The 18363-nt window shown below is 36.0% G+C and overlaps 1 long non-coding RNA gene and 1 pseudogene across 1 annotated transcript; both read left to right on the forward strand.

The window, feature by feature from the left end:
- Window positions 1-18363, forward strand: part of LOC148697077 (SNF1-related protein kinase regulatory subunit gamma-1-like) — a 72567-nt pseudogene that overhangs the window by 16164 nt on the left and 38040 nt on the right.
- On the forward strand, window positions 1368-4363 carry LOC148697078 (uncharacterized). The gene is made up of 2 exons (XR_015963048.1): window positions 1368-2832; window positions 3196-4363. It is a non-coding gene; the product is annotated as an uncharacterized LOC148697078 (long non-coding RNA).

Consider the following 18363-nt stretch of genomic DNA (forward strand, 5'->3'; position numbering starts at 1 on the left):
TCACAAGTACATTTTAGAGTTTGACATTCCGACAGCCGAACCACATTTACGATCAAGACATACATCTCTTTCGAGTATTTGTGTCCATAGTCTGGTACCAGTTCAGTGTGCTTATACTCTCACGAATATAATCACCGTGACCGAACCCCGTGTTAATGATATGTGAACTTTGCAAGACTAGCAGCCTTGTCCTCAGGCTCTAGCCAAAGGCCGAGGTGTGTTCCATCCTCGACTGCAGTCACAAGGTCAAGAAGTCAGCAGCGCGTTCACCACCATATCAACATATTTTATTCCCCGACCGAGTTTGGCCGTCAAGTTGGCTCACCCTGCACATAACCGAAGGATGTAGTTAGCTTATTAGTTACTCGGCTTGTGCGCCACGTAGGGTTAGTAGTTTTTAGGGTCAACACATTGGTACAAAATGAACCTTCATAAACAAGACAGATGAGAAAGGAAATGTTGTGAGAAAAAGGGCAAGACTAGTTGCTCAAGGATATACTCATGTTAAAGGCATTGATTTCGATGAAACATTTGCTCCAGTTGTTGGCTATTGTTTGTCATCTAAAGTTCAAGTTGTATCAAATGGATGTAAAAAGTGCATTCCTAAATGGCTTGCTCATTTATATCGGCTAAAAAAGGCTATGTACGGCTTAAAACAAGCTCCTCGAGGTTGGTATGAGAGATTATTCACTCATTTGTTGCTAAAAGGTTACACCAGGTGTGCAATTGACAAAACTTTGTATGCCAAAAGGGTTGATAATGATCTAATGGTTGCACAAATATATGTGGATAACATTGTTTTTTGTTTAATTTCAAATGCCTTAGTTTTTGAATTTATTGGTAATCAAACTAAGTAGATCATTTTTTATGATAATCAAAGTGCCATAAATATTTCTAAGAATCCTGTTGAGCATTCCCGAACCAAGCATATTGATATGCAACATCATTTTATTCGTGAGTTGGTTAAAGATGGGGTTCTTAGACTTGATCATGTGAATAGTGACAATCAACTTGCTGATATTATTACAAAACCCTTGGACACTACTAGATTTGAACACCTACGAAAATCAATTGGCTTTTGTACCATCTCTTGAACAGTTAGGCTATTGTCACAGATGCATCTCATTGTGTGAATATTGCATTTTATTTTTATTTTTATTTTCATTTCAAAAAATTATATATATATATATACATATATATATATATATATATATACATATATATATATATATATATATATATATATATATATATATATATAAAGCCAATGGAAAACTGAATAGTGATTTTGGTGTCACCAAGCTTCAACAAAAATATTTGGACAAAAATACCCCTAAGACAAAAACTTCAAGGGCATCCCAAAATAATGCATCAAATAAGTCAGGGGCATTTTCGTCATTTTAACAGTATTTTTTAATAATTAATTTTTTTTTTTGTGTTTTTTTTAACTAGTGTCTCACGATAGGCCAACAATAATGTGATTCAATCTCTATATTTGTAAACACGTTCAAAACATCTTAAGAGGCGTGTAATGCCGGTTATAAAAAAGGTCTTTCACACGCGGATAATAATGTGATTAAATTAGTTGTCAAATGAATATATATATATTTTTTTAACAAACCATATTATCTTCACTAAGGGGGAGAGGGGGTGGGCTTAACCTCACAATGGGCTAGCAATAATGTGATTCAATAAGTTGTTTATTAAATATTATTTACTCTATTTTTAAACATGTTCAAAACATCTTAAGAGGCGTGTAATGCCGGTTATAAAAAACGTCTTTTGCACACGGATAATAATGTGATAAATTAGTTGTCAAATGATTGTTTTTATTTTTTATTTTTAACAAATGATATTATCTACACTAAGGGGGAGAGGGTGGGCTTAGCCTTACAGTGAGCTAGCAATAATGTGATTCGATCAATTGTTTATTAAATATTATTTTCTCTATTCTTAATGTAAATTCTATAGAGACCGATTTTATTATGTGAATTCAGCTGCTTTAATTGGTTTATGAAGGCTTTCTTTTAGTATGGTCTAAGATTATTCATTTACTTCAAATATTTGACTTTCCTTTTGTCAATTTACTCTAAATACATTTAAAACGTGTAAGTCGCGTGTAGCGCGCCGTGATTCAAAAAATGTCTTCTGCACGCGCATGAGCGCGTGCATAAAGGCTAGTGTGCGTGTGTGTGTATATATATTGCTTTTGTTTTGCTTGTTGTGATATGAGCTAAACTCTCTTGCAATTGCTTCGTGTTTACTTGATCTTAGATTGATATATCTCCTTGTAACATGTTTTACAACTGTGACTAATATTGAGATTGAACCTTTGAGATCAGTGTTTAAAATTGTCCTTTTGCTGAGTGCTTAGATTGGCGAAACATAAAAATTCTTCTTACACTGTCAATATCTTTGGTGTGTGCATTGTCGCAAAATTCAGCTGGGACAAAGTGAGACACATATTGTCTTCGTTAGGCCATGCTTCCTATGACACTTGGACCAACTCTGTGTGTGTGTGTGTGTAACAAAAAAAACAAAATGAAATGAACAATAAAAGAATGAATGAGCATAATTTTTCAAGATGACATGATGTGAAAAAAGTTACCTGTAATTCCTACTGCATGGCATATCGAAAATCTTTACACCTCTCACACTTGTTGAGAACTTAAAGCAAGTCAGTTGGAGTGTATAGCTACCATTGAAAGAAGTTGTCCACTGTCCACCTGTTCAAAAATTAAATTTATGCAGGTCAACTATTCAGAGAAGCAAGGCTACATGATCACAAATTGTGGGCTTTCATTAGTCAGAAGAACAATATGCTTTTCACAGGTGTAAACTCCTTTGTGCTGATTCACACTACACACTTTTCCATCTACTTAATTTAATCTAAGCACTTTGCTCTCTAACTTGGTCAGCTCAACTCATGTTCCATGTCTTTGATTTTTAGTCTCTTTATTATTTGTGGTTTATGAACATTAGTGTTGAGTATGTCTGAAATGCTATGCTTGTGTCAAGCCAAATAAATTGGTTGAGAAGCTGTACTTGTTTACCCCCACAAACATGCTATGCTTCTATCTAGCTAACTTGTTCAAAAGTTTCAGTTTTTTGTTTTAGTTAATTCTTCTGGTTCATATATTGCATGTGTTTGTGTTTTTCACATAGGTATGAACGCTTTTAATGATTCTTGTGCAGGTGTGCAGAGTTGTCAAGATACATGTGATGGTCATACATCTTAGGATTTTCTTTACAAAAAAGGGGAGACTAGTTCAAACCCTACATCTACTTTGATTGATCACTCTGCTATGATTGAGGGGGAGTCTTGGTTCTGACGGAGAACTTATGTTATCATTTTTTGCATAAGTTGGTTATATTGATGGGGAGTGCTTGTGTTTCTAATACTCTAACAACTATACGCCATCTAATTTACTTGTGCAGAGTCTAATCCTTGATCGGTTTGGGATCGGGTGATTTTTCCTTGTGTTGGGGGTTTTGTCTAGGAAATGCCAAAGGGGGAGACTGTAAATGTGAATTTACTTAGGAATTGGCTAATTTCCTAGACTTATAATTGTGTCCTTATTTCGTACATTTAGGCCTAGTTTTTAGGCAAATTAATTTGGGGCACAAGACTTATTCAGGTTGACCAAATCAAGGGTTGACTACATCTACAAGGTAATTTGCATTTGCAAATCATATTAGGAAAACTATATTTTTGTGATTAAGTTTTATTAGGAATGAAATTCATAAAAAAATCAATCAGCAAAATTGTTTTCCTCTTTTTACGTTAAAATCAATTCTATTTTTTCCTACTCTTTTTGGAACATGATTTTCTAGTGATTAAAAACAAAACTTGAAAACCTTTGTTACTGACTTTTGCAAAAACTAATTTGAGAGATTTATATTAAGAGAAGCAAAAGTGAGTTCATGGTGAATCAGAATTATAAAGCCACTTTGTGAAGCTTTTTATTTCTAGTTTGCATCTTCATATTTCATATTCCATATTGAAAGCTATGTGCAAAGGAAGTTGTGTGTTGACATGCTTGTTCATGAGGATCATCGATTCAAAAAAGTTCAGGCAAGGACTGTGTAAGGCAAGACAAAAGTATTGGGTAGATTCTTGTTTAGAGTTTATATTCTTGAGTCTTGTAATAGTCCATTCTTAGTGGATTTCCAAAGGTTTTTCTCGGTTGGGTTTTTTGCTCGTACCATTGGGTACAAAAATCCTTGTGTTCATTTACTTCTGTTGCAAGATTTTATTAGTTTGATTTGGGATTGAAATCTTTGTTCAATCATATTCCGATTATCTATTAACTCTATATGAGGCACAATTTCAATCTGTTTATACTCAGATATTGAGTTTCGATGAAAACATGAATGTAAGTTGTGTTGGAATATAAGTGTTTGTGCTAGAGAAATATTTGATTAAGTCTTAGTTTCCATTTTAAATGTAAGCCATTAGATTATACTCCAAATGTGCAGTTAAGATGTAATCTAAGAGTTACTGATATGTGTTGACACTTGTAACTATCTTATAGGGTAGATTGCATGGATGGTTGGATTTGATTGTAATGGAATAGATAATATCTCACTCTCTCTCTTCTAACGGTAATATATTCCTATACACATGTTTGGTGTGAGGTGTGATGAATGAAACCTTTTGTGAAGAACATTCCTTCTCTATGCAACTTCTGTGAAATTCCAGAAACCTTACATCACCATTTTTTGATATATTTCATTGAAATTGAGATCATAGTCTCTTAGATTTTAACATGGCCTCAGAGCTAGGTTCAATCGTTTAATACTGGGCATTTGAATCTATGAAGAAAACGGTATGAAACTCGAAGAAATTGCTTGAGTTTCTAGGTAATCTGTGTCTAACATGACAGGATCTGGGGGTGGTGAGCTAAGAGCGTCGATTTTCAACGGTGATAATTATGAATTGTGGAGTATAAGGATAAAGACTATCTTCAAATCTCATGGTTTGTGGGAGTTTGTTGAAAAGGGGTTAGAGTGCTTAGATTCGAAGGGAGATAATGGATCTGATGCAAAGAAGAAGGAAAAAGAAGAATCTAGTAGTGCTCAGATGATGACTCTCACGAAAAAGCTCATGAAGGATGTCAAAGCTTTGGGGCTGATTCAGGGAGCTGTCTCTGATGAGATATTTCCTCAGATATTTCATGAAGAAATTTCGAAGGGAGTATGGGATGCTTAATCAAATGAGAAGGTATGAAGAGGAATTATCTAGAGAGAGAATTGTCCTGAAAATTTTAATTAGTTTGCCCTCTTTATATGATTCTATATGTTCTGTGATTTAGCATTCAAGGGATATAGATGTGATTGAATTTAACAAGTTGTTGCTTCATTGAAGAGTTTTGCGCAAAGGTTGGATAGGCACAATGAGAACAAAACTGAAAGAACCTTTGCTAGTCTTAGTGTGAACCCCAAACATACAAATTCTTCTGGAAATCAAAAGCAATCGATACCAGAAAAATTGGAAACCAAAATTCGAAAAGTGGGATTAAAAGCCTGCTTATCAATCTAGAAGGCAAACTACAACTACAGATGGTAGTAGGAATCTTTGTAGATACTATGATAAGTATCATTATGATGAATGTTTTCTTAAAGGCAAATGTAAATGTCACAATTGTGGAAAATTTTGTCACATTGTAAGGGACTACAACAAGAAGAAAAATGTTCAGCAGTTGAATTAGCAAATCAGGTTTCCTCTACACCAACTATGTTTTATGCTAGTAATGTAGTTAATATGAAGTCTATTGAAGATGTGTGGTATGTGGATAGTGGTTGTAGTTACCGCATGACTGGTAGAGAAGATGTGCCTGTTGATATTGATAGAAATATAACTGCAAAGGTTGAAATGGGCACATGACAACTAGTTGATGTTATTGGAAAATGAAGCTTGGTGGTTGACACTAAAATGGGCAGGAGATATATCAGGGAAGTCATGTTAGTCTCTGGTTTAAAGGAGAATCTACTTAGCGTGGGGCAGATGATGAAGCATGGATATTTTTTGATTTTTAGGGATAACAAGGCTGAGATTTATGATGACTGCACTCTCTCCAATTTGGTTGCCAATGACCAATGAAAGGAAACAGAAGTTTTCTTTTGAGACTTCAAACTGATTTACACATTGCATTAAAGGCAAATGTGAGTAAGCCAACCTTGATCTGGCATAGAAGAATGGGACACCTGAATATGAATAGTTTGAAGTTGCTTCAGGAGCAAGTAATAGTGCTTGGATTAGCAGAGATCAAGAACACCAAGGAAGTATGTGAGGGTTGCATTCTTGGGAAACATTGTAGAGATGTTTTTCCAAATGAGACAACAAGTAGAGCTACTTTCCCTCTGGAATTGGTACACGTTGATGTTATTGGACCATTGCAAACTATTACAAAAGCTGGAAATAGGTACTTTATGACTTTCATAGATGATTGTACTCAGATGTGTTGGGTTTATTTCTTAAGATACAAATCTGAGGTACTCAATGTATTCAAGAAGTTTAAGGTTACTGTTGAACTGCAAAATGGTTTTAAGTTGAAGAAACTCGGAAGTGACAAAGGATGAGAATACACATCTATGAAGTTCAACAGGTTTTATGAAGAAATGGGAATGGAAAGACAACTCATAGTAGCGTATTCACCATAGCAGAATGGTGTGGTTGAAAGGAATAATAGGACTATAGTGGAGATGGCTAAGTGTTTGATGTTTGAAAAGAAGATACCACTTGAGTTTTGGGCTAAAGCAGTTAACACTGCTGTGTATGTTCTAAACAGATGTCCTACTAAGGCTTTGGACAAGAAAACCCCCTTTGAAGCTTACAGTATAAGAAAGCTAGGAATTAGACACTTGCGGGTGTTTGGTTCTCTATGTTATGCACATGTTCCAGATCAACAGAGGTAGAAACTTGATTTATCAAGCATAAGATGTATATTTCTGGGATATGAAAGCTATGAAAAAGGTTACAAGTTGTATAACATTGAATCTGGAAAAGTCATTATTTCCAGAGATGTAGTTTGTAATGAAGAAGCATGTTGGGATTAGAGTGCACGAGAAGAAATAAGTATTTCAGTTTCACTTACTGAAATGTCAAATGAGAAGGAAAGAGAGACTTGCAAATCAAGCTTAGCTAAAGCTGAGATATCAGAGTTGCATGATGGGATGTCTAGAAGTCCTGAAGAATCACATGCTGAGATAGGTGTTACAGAACAAAGTGGAGGTTTAGGTCCACACGATTTTGATCATACTCCACTTAAATACAAGAGTATTGTAGAAGTGTATGAGAAGTGTAACTTATGCATTATTGAGCCTTAAACCTTTGAAGATGCAGCCAATGATGAAGCATGGTAGAAAGTCATGGTGAATAAGATTACAATGATTAAGAAGAACAACACTTGGGAGATCATTTGATAAACCATCAATTGGTGTCAAATGGGTTTACAAAACCAAATTGAATCTTGATGGCTCTGTGCAGAAAAAACAAAGCAAGGTTGGTTGCAAGGGCTATACTCAAAAGCCAGGGGTAGATTTCAATGAAACTTTTCCTTAGTTGCAAGGCTTAACACAATTAGGACACTTGTTGCACTAGCTGCACAGAAAGGATGGAAACTGTTCCGATTGGATGTGAAGTCAACATTTCTAAATGAAGTGTTGCATGAAGAGGTATATGTTGATCAACCTCCTGGTTTTGAGATTGAAAATAAGGAAGATAAAGTTTACAGACTCAAGAAAGCATTGTGGATGACATTATCTACATAGGGAGTTCACAAGCATTGATGATGGAGTTCAAAACTGAAATGATGAGGCAATATGAAATGACTGATGTTGGGTTGTTGCACCATTTTATGGGACTAGTTGTTCTACAGACTGAATCTTGCATTTTCTTGCACCAAAAGAAATATGCAAGGACTTTATTGGATAAATTTGGTCTTAGGGATTGCAATTCTGTTGTCACTCATTTTGTAGTGAATGACAAACTGTCTAAAGTTAATGGAAGTCAACAAGTTGATGAGAGTTTGTATAGACAGACTGTTGGGAGTCTCTTATATTTGACTGCTACAAAGCCAGATATCATGTTTGCAGCAAGTCTGTTAGCCAAATTCATGCATAACCTTACGAGGAAATATATGGGAACAGCCAAGAGAATGCTTAAGTACATTCAAGGCACACTTCACTATGGAATAGCTTATGAAAAGAGGAAAGAAGCAGTGTTAATTAGCTATTGTGATAGTGACTGGTCAGGGAGTGAGGATGATATGAAGAGCACATCTAGAAATGCATTTAATCTTTAATCAAGCAAAGCAATGTAGCTCTCTCAATAGTAGAAGCATAATATGTCAGTACAGCAAAATCCAATACATAAGCAATCTAGTTGAGATTTATGCTCTCAAATTTTGGTGAGGAAAAGGTTGAACCAACATAAATTCTATGTGACAATACTTTACTATAGCAATAACCAAGAATCCAGTGCATCACCACAAAACAAGGAATATAAACAGAAGATTTCATTTCATTAGAGATACTTTGCAAGATAGAGAAATTGTAAAACTAAAGAGCAGGTAGGAGACATTTTCACCAAAGCTTTGGCTAGAGATCGATTTGAATACTTGAGGAAGGCACTTGGAGTAATTTTAGCACAACACTTGAAAGGGAGTGTTGGAATATAAGTGTTTATGCTAGAGAAATATTTGATTAAGTCTTAGTTTCCAGTTTAAATGCAAGTAATTGCATTATAGTCCAAACGTGCAGCTAACATGTAATCTGATGTAATCTTTGAATTAGTGATCTGTGTTTACACTTGTAACTATCTTATGGGGTAGATTACATGGATGGCTTGATTTGATTGTAATGGAAGAGAGAATATCTCACTCTCTCTCTCTTGTAACGGTAATATATTCCCGCACACGTTTGGTGTGAGGTGCGATGAATGAAACCATTTTGTGAAGAACATTCCTTCTCTCTGCAACTTCTGTGAAATTCTAGAAACCTTACATCACCATTTTCGATGTATTTCATTGAAACTGAAATCATAGTCTCTTAGATTTTAACAAGTTGCCCTTTTCTTTTACAGGCATATCTATTCAGAGACTACTGGGAGGGCATTGGAACTATAAAGTCTTTCTATGATGCTAACTTGGCCCTCACCGAAGAGGTAGATTTCATTGTTTCAATAGGGAGCAACATTTTTTGTTTCTTTTCCCTTCGGTTCCCATTCCTTGAGTTCATTAAGCTTGTGTAGTAACTGCACACATGCCTTTCCATATTGTTTTCCTGGGCACCTTGTTATTGCACATCATAACATGTGAACATGGAGAAGATATGAATCCTTATAACAGTGGAGTTCTTAAATAATATCTTGATGTGGTAGAAACTAACACACAAATTAAACCCCATAATTCAGACGAATGTAGTATGAGCAAGTAGGGATCGTTCTAGTCTGGGGATTATGAGGGATGCTAATCAACACAAATTAAACTTAAAAACTGAAAACTAAGCTAGACTAACACAAAATAAGAACTAAGGGGGATTTTTGGATGAATTTTAACAAAAATAAAGTAAATTGCAGCAAATGAATTAGGTCTTGTACGAGATATAGGTGAAGGGCTAGCTAGATGATTGTTCTCCACACATGAAACATATGCATACAAATCAATTTCCAGTTATTATTTCTATAAACCATGAATGATAATGCCCTAAATTAACCGTGAATAGCACTAAATAGCTCTCAGATTTTCCTAAGTTCATTGAATTGGACTCAGTGATGCAACCAAATTATTCTTCTCAAGTTCCTCACTATCAAAAGCATGATAGAGATGCATCTCAAAGATCATTAAGTTCTATGAAAATCATAAGCATTGACAAGGCATTCGTAACTATGAAAAGCACAATACTCCTGCCAAGAATTTATTTAACTCAATCATGCCTAGTGACTTTTACTACTTACAAATATAAGTTCATAACGATTAGGTGAAATTCCCTTATATTCTAGCATCAAATCCCTGCATGCAAACTAAGTGTGCACCCTTAATAAACATACAAGAATAAGTTTTCTATAAAGGAGATAAGTAAATCGCATTCATGTTTTATGAAACAATAACTGGATGTAATCAATTTATATAAAACATATGATCATGGCTTCGAATTCACCTTTAGCTAAAAAGAAATTTAGTTACTCATGTTCATCATAATTGAAAAGCAATCTAAAATAAATATTGAAACTTAAAACAAAGATAGAAAGAACTCTGAAAATTCAAGCAACTTCAATGGATGAATGGTAGGTATGGCCCTTTTTTTCTCTCTGCAGGAACATCATATATATAGGGGGAAATGGCTGAATCCAAGGAAGAAAGGGTTTTGGCGTTTTTTGAGTTATTTTAGGATTCTAAAAATCAGGTAGAAAGTGTTGGAATGTGATTAGGATTCCTCTTTGCAGCTGGAGATAAGATAAGATAAGATTGGATAAGATAAGATAAGGTAAGATAGGATAAGATAGGATAGGATAAGATAGGATAGGATAAGATAATTTTCCTCTCCAATTAGGATTCCTCTTTCTTGTGTAATTCCTTGCCTTCCAAGCCTCAACTTAAATTTCTCTAGATTTTGGCACATGTCTAGCACCATTCAAATACCAAAAACGTTCAGCCCATATGCTATCCACGTAGGCTATCCAATCCAAGTCCAAAACTACTCCAAATTGCTCCATTTTGCCATTTATTGTCATCTTTACCTATTGGACCTACAATAATATGAAATTAACATAAATTACCAAAATAAATAGAAATTAACGAAGTAAATGCAAAGAAATAAGATAGCAAAGTCACATAAACGCACTCCTATCAAATTCCCCGACACTTAGCTTTTGCTAGTCCCTGAGCAAAACAAAGGAAACAAAACAAAACCTAAACCTTCCAACAATTGCCTCAGGGATTTCTAATGAAACTTTATATGTTAAAAATCATTACTCACATAGATTTTAGTCATCCTTACTCTCGAGCTTATACTTAATCGTAGTAACCACTCACTAGCTCACATTTAATCAATTAAAACAACATTTGAAAGTAGTAACATGCCTTAGAGAGTTCACTCAATTCCTCACCGGATATACTCTCTATTTTCACACAGATTTTCTGACTACACTCCCTAAACTAAGTCTATGCGAGAAGATTGATGTAAACATGTAGACTAGCACTCACATATGTTATAACAAAGAAGGCACTTTCCGAATTATTAATACAAACATGTATATGATCTCATGAACGAAATGCCACCACTTAGAAGCGAGAACTAGGGATTCCATATGCTCATACCAATTTCAAATTCCATATATTGAAACACATAACAATCAAGATAAAAGTCTAAGGGTTGTAATGGGGCTAAGGTATTAGCTAACAAAGAAAGGTTAACGATAAACAAAGGTTCTTAAAGTGATAGTAAGCAAAGTAATGAAATCATCACTTAGAATTCAACTTTTGATTGCAGCACCCAACATTAAACTCAAAGGGGAGATTCGTACAACTTTAGGGTCAGATTCACATTTTTAGACCCTTCTTCAGCAACCACCACTTATGAACTCATTTTCACGTCTTTTCAACCTCTTTTTTTTATTCTTGTTCTTCTCTCCTTTTTTTTCAACGTTTTTTCTTCTTCTTGTTTTTTTTTCTTTGAAACATACGCACTACTTCATTGGATTCAAAATAACAAATTCTTCCCCCACACTTCTTTTTCTATAAATCGTAGATCAAAAGGAATTCCCAACAAGTCATGTTTCACTATTCTTTAAGAACAAGGGTATGGATATTCCTATACTAGGCTAGGTAGGGATAATGGAAGCTAACAAAGAAAATAGGCTAAATAAGGCTCAAAGGGGTTAAACCTACAAAACATATGCAAGGGATAAGGCTTTTTGGCTGTGGTGGTAACTAAGCAACTTCATCTTGTTATTTGTTATGCAATCAATTTTATACTTTGAATGAAACAGGCACGAGTTCTAGTATTTGGAACTAAAATGATGAAAAAGCATTCCAAGTAACAACCAAGCAAAGAAATAATGAGATCATGCAACAACTTTAGAAAACAAGAATATGACAGAATAATAACTCTCCAAACAATGAATAGGCTCAAGTCTCCCAGGGTTGTAGCGTTAGTTTGAGTTTCTTCCTTCAAGCATGTTACAAAAACTGATTTTTTTTCTCTTTGTGATTACATGTGAATTCGTAAATGACAACTACAACTAAGTATTAACCAAAGAGCATATCAAACTTCCACCCATGTTTGTAACTTTCTTTAGCAGTCATGCAATTAAAAACCATATCCTCATCATTGTGTTGGAAGGTACCTTAAGACACAAACAAGCAACAACAACGACTCTTTTTGGTATTTTTCTCAAAATTTTTCGATTTTTTTTCTTCAAATTTTTGTTATACGACACACAATAAAACACTTTAAAACAGTGAATAACAAATATTAGTAGTGTTAGGCGGTGAAATTCGAAAATAAGTCATGAAAAACAATCTGTTTACACCCCCACACTTAAACCTAACATTCTCCTCAATGTTTCAAAAATAAACTTAAAAAAGAAAGCAATAAAAGATAACTAGCAAACAAGATAATCATGGCAAAGTCAAAACAATAAAGTGAAGGGTAAAAGAAAGCAAATCTAGTTGTAGGAGCCAGAAATTCCATTGTCTCTTTTTTTGAACACATAGGTTGCCTCCTAAGAAGCTCTTGCTTAAACGTCTTCCAGCTAGACAACACCTCCATTTAATCCTCACTATGGCCTGCGGCACGGAATTGATCTTTGAATGGAAGGTGAAATGATCTGTTAATGGTTAAAATTTTTGAGTGGGTGCCTGAATCATTGAAATCAACAGCATGTTAGTAGAAAATGAAGTTGAAATTCAAGGAGGTGGCTTACCTGTGTGCTGTGACAAGAACTCAAGGACAAACACTTCTTCAAAAGTTTCAGGAATGTTGCTATTAGCCAGATTTGGTGTGAGGGCAGTGACTTGTCCCATGTTATAAAATATACCTTTTTTAGGGATGGTTGTCTCAAGTACATCCTCTTTGATGAATTCTAGATATTCCCTGACCACTTCTTTTGCTTGAATCATTGGAAAGGTTTCAAATATGTCTTTTTCACTCACTTCTTTCTTGGATTGCATAAACCTGCGAGAAAAAAGCACATTTGGTGGAATAAGGTCAGAAAGAATTGAATTCGGAACAACCTTACTAGAATTGGTAGATGCAGCAATAGGATTAGAGATGATTAGGTGTTGCGGTAAGGTTTCTTCTAAGCTTGTTGTGGCTGAGTCTTCCTCCTCCTCTTTGGACAACAGCTCTTTGTCCAGTTCTAGGCTATGTTTGGACACCTTCAAATCATCTGCAATCTCCATACCACTTCCCAAAGTGATAGCTTTAGCGATTTCAAAATCTCCCGCTGAATTGACAATAGTTAAGTTGGAGAGTTCGCTTTGTTCTTGAATTCATCCCATGAATTCTGCGATCTATCCAAGTTGATTTTTCACGTCCCCCATCTCTTTAGCTTGGTCTTGTAAACCCTGAGTCAAAGAAGTCAGTGTTTGAAGAATTTTATCATAATCCATTGACGAACTTGAACTTGGTTGGGGTTGTTGTGGGGGAAGCTGTGGTGGTTGCATAGGTCTTGAATAGAACTCCTCAGATGGCTGCCAATATCCTTCTTGTTGAACTGGTTGAGGTTCCCTCTATATAAAATTTGAATGATCTCTCCCACATGGATTGTAAGTATTGGAAACAAGTCGTTCGTTGATTGATTATGGCCTTGATAACCCTAAGCATTGACACTATCCCAACCTTAATTCTCAATTAATTGAGGATGTTGATTAGTTTGATATCCTTGCCTATAGGACACACCAAATGTAGGGACACTTTGCATTGTGGACCTTTCGATATACTGCGACATAAGAGAAATAAGATTTGCCATTTGAGCTTGAAGATTTGCAATTGCCATGTCTTGTCTCTAGTACTTGAAATCAAAGAAATAAAACTAAATCAAATATCAACAGAAAAAACAAATGAAAAACGTAGAGCGATCAACAATTTTACTAATCCCCAGCAACGGCGCTAAAATTTGATGTGATAGAAACTAGCACACAAATTAAACCCTATAATTTAGACAATTGTAGTATGAGCAAGTAGGGATCGTTCGAAGTCAGGGATTAGAAGGGATGCTAATCAACACAAACTGGACTTAAAAACTGTAAACTAGACGAAACTAACACAAATAAGAACTAAAGGGGGTTTTTGGATGAATTTTGCACTGAAACAACTAAATTGCAAAAACAAAGTGAATTTGGATGAAAATTGGGTGAAAGGCTAGCTAGAGGATTGTTCTCCACACATGAAACATATGCATACAAATTGATTTCCAGTTATTATTTCTATAAACCATGAATGACAGTGCCCCAAATTAACCGTGAACAACACTAATTACAACACTAATTAACTCTCAGATTTTCCAAAGATCATTGAATTGGACTCAGGGACACAACAAAATTATTCTTCTCAAGTTCCCTAACTATGAAAAGCATGATAGAGATGCATCTCAAAGATCATTAAGTTCTGTGAAAATCATAAGCATTGACAAGACATCTGTAACTACGAAAAGCATGATAGTCCTACCAAGAATTTACTTAACTTAGTCATGACTAGTAACTTTTACTACTTACAAATATAAGTTAATAACGATTAGGTGAAATTCCCTTATATGCTAGCATTATATCCCTACATGCAAACTAAGTGTGCATCCTTAATAAACATACAAGAATAAGTTTTCTATAAAGCAGATAAGTAAATTGCATTCATGTTTTACGAAACAATAACTGGATGTAATCAATTTATATAAAACATATGATCATGGCTTCGAATTCACCTCTAGCTAAAAAGAAATTTAGTTACTCATGTTCATCATAATTGAAAAGCAATCTAAAATAAACATTGAAACTTAAAACAAAGATAGAAAGAACTCTGAAAATTCCAGCAACTTCAATGGATGAATGGTAGGTATGGCCCTTTTTTTCTCTCTGCAGGAACTTCATATATATAGGGGAAATGGCTGAATCCAAGAAGGAAAGGGTTTTGGCGTTTTTTGAGTTATTTTAGGATTCTAAAAATCAAGTAGAAAGTGTTGGAATGTGATTAGGATTCCTCTTTGCAGCTGGAGACAAGATAAGATAAGGTTGGATAAGATAAGATAAGGTAAGATAGGATAAGAAAGGGTAGGATAAGATAATGTACCTCTCCAATTAGGATTCTTTTTTCTTGTGTAATTCCTTGCCTTCCAAGCCTCAACTTTAATTTCTCCAGATTTTAGCACATATCTAGCACCATTTAAACACCAAAAATGTTCAACCCATATGCTATCCACGCAGGCTATCCAATCCAAGTCCAAAACTACTCCAAATTGCTCCATTTTGCCATTTATTGTCATTTTACCAATTGGAGCTACAATAATATGAAATTAACTTAAATTACCAAAATAAATAGAAATAATGAAGTAAATGCAAAGACATAAGATAACAAAGTTGCATAAATACACTCCTATCATATCTTAATCTTAATTCTGGGAAGCAAGAGAAAAAGCATTTTCTATCCTTGATGTGTGATTAACACTTGGGAAAATTGCGTTATCTATTTTGCAAATTCCGAAGTTTGAGTTTTATGACCCAAAGACACCAATCTTTACCTCTCCTCGATTCTTACCACCAACAAAGATCCAGAAGTGCCGGCGGGTATGCTAACTCAGGCTCGTATTGGCAACTTAGATGAGGTGTCTCTCTTCTCATGCATTAGTTGTTGTTGTTGTTGTTGTTTTTTTTTTTTTTTTTTTTTTTTTTTTTTTTTTTTTGCAGATTGTGGATGCAATAATCTCACATGGATGTTTCTTGCAAGAATGTAGTGTCCAACATTCAATTGTGAGTGAACGTTCATGATTGAATTATGGTGTCGAGCTCAAGGTTAGTTATCATAGTTTTGGAGCATAAAATTTGAAAATTTGAAAATTTGAAGATTTGACCATTGTGGATGCAAATTTTCGCCATCTCCTTCTCTGACAAAATTGCACCTACAAAACAAATAACATCTTAGGTCAAGGCCAACCTCACGCGCCCACGATGAATTGGGGGGGGGGGGGGGAGGGGAAGGGGCTTTGGCCGAAGAACCTCCGATGCCAAAGTTAGAATTTAGAGAGAAAAGTGTTTGGAGAGTTTTTGGGAGTTTTGCAAGAGTCTGGAACTTAGCTTTTTAGAGAAAATGGGGTCCAATTTATAGAGCATGGTCGGCCCTCTTTGGGAGAGAGACTAGCCGGCCTTTGGGTGTTTTTTGGGGTGTAATGGGTGAGTTATTTGGCAATTAATAGATTAATTAGGTAATAAATCCATTAATTGGCCAATTAACTCAATTTATATGGAATGTTTTGAAGGTTATGGAGTAAATACCTTGTAGGGAATATAAGATGAGGATGGATGAAATAATTTTGAATTTAGTACCTATTTTGGGCACTTTTGGCTTGGTTGAAGAATGCTTGCCCACTGCTCGCGAGTAGGAAAACTGGTGTGCATCGAGGGTAATTTTGTCTTTTTCACCCAAAATCCACGTGTCGCCTCTTGATTATTTTTGGCTCCACAAATGCCCCCACACCTGCTAGGCTGCTCGTAGGAAATGGCAGCAGATGTAGGGATCTTGCTCTAGGAAACTTAGGACTGCTTCCTATTTTGATGTAGATTCCCTCTTTAATATGAAATTAGATCATTCTAGGAAAGGGAAATAAATTCCTCTTAAAGTCTATTTAAGTCCACCTTAAGTGGGTTGTTAAATCAACTTTAGAGAGCAATTTATTTTACCCTACAAGAGAGAGAAAGCTTAGAGGATATTTGTTCCCCCTCCTCTAGCAATCTTCTACATCTTGCCCATGCAAAAGATCGTCTTTCGTTGCTTGCTTCGTCTTCGCGCTGCACCAATGTAAACAATTTAATTTTCCTTGTCTTTTTCTTAAATAGTGTTATCGCGGTGCAGCCGTCGAAGTGGTGCAGCACGTCGGCTGACAGGGGCCAAGAGTCGGCTTGGCATAGGCCAAAAAGGTGGTGTTGCAGAGGTCATTGCTTATGCTGTTCGGCTTGATTGAAGCCAAGGATTGGCTAGGCATGGGCTGAGGAAATGGCGTGGCATGGGTTACCGTTTGGGCTGCCTGTTCGAAATGAGGAAACTGCTTGAGTTTGATTTCTCAGCTGCCATAGATGGAGTAGTCAAGGATGGAATTGCCAAGATCGAAGCTGCTGAAGATGAAGTGTTGGATGAGCGAATTGTTAATTGCAAAAAGTGGGTGCTGCCCCCTGACCATTTTGATTCCTACTCGATCTTCAAGCATTCGATCCTTTGAGCCATGTGGCTTTCTCACACTGGAAAGCTTACCCAGATGGGTGTCGGGGAATTAGTTTACCGTCTCGCACTGGAGAGCAATTAGTTTACTCTCTCGCACTGGATATCAATTAGTTTATCCTCTCATATTGGAGAGCAGACCCATATAGGTGTCGGGGAATTAGTTTACCCTCTCGCACTGGAAAGCAATTAGTTTATCCTCTCACACTGAAGAGTAGACCCATGTGGGTGTCGGGGAATTAGTTTACCCTTTCTCAGTGGAGAGCAATTAGTTTATCCTCTCGCACTAGAAAGCAGACCCATATAGGTGTCTGGGAATTAATTTACCTTCTCGCATTGGAGAGCAATTAGTTTATCCTTTCACACTAGAGACCAGACCCATATGGGTGTCAGGGAATTAATTTACCCTATCGCATTGGAAAGCATGGGAATCATTGTTGTGAGCATAGCTAAGGAAAACTGGATTGCTGGGATAACCAAAATAATCCTCAACCTGCCTTTGATTCTTGGTAATTGGGCTAGTGTGTCCTTCTGGTACTCGTCTACCCCCGACGTGCCATTAGGCTTAGCTGCTACATTTGTCGGAACAAAAGTAGTCTTTATATCCAATAATTTATGTGGGGTAGTCCGGTCTATTCGATTTTGTCATTGAAAGATGACTTGCTTATGTTGGTCATGTCTCATCGGAACGCCTTGTCAATAGCTTCGTTGTGCGGGAAATTACGCAATTGCTCGGTCAGGAGCGTTGCTACTTCTTCCTGAATTTGCCTTTATTGGGGTGGCAGAACTCTCGGCTGCCCCCGGTTGTGACCTGCTGGTCTAGGCTGTTCTTCCATGTGTTTGGCTCACCTATGCTACAGTTGTGATGGGTGTGATATGGTCCTAGCAGGCGAGCGGGTAAGTCGCAGGTTGCTGGTTGAACTTGAGCTGGATTGA

Source organism: Pyrus communis, chromosome 5 (assembly GCF_041283825.1).
Source record: "Pyrus communis isolate YQ-2024b chromosome 5, ASM4128382v1, whole genome shotgun sequence".
Classification (NCBI taxonomy): domain Eukaryota; kingdom Viridiplantae; phylum Streptophyta; class Magnoliopsida; order Rosales; family Rosaceae; genus Pyrus; species Pyrus communis.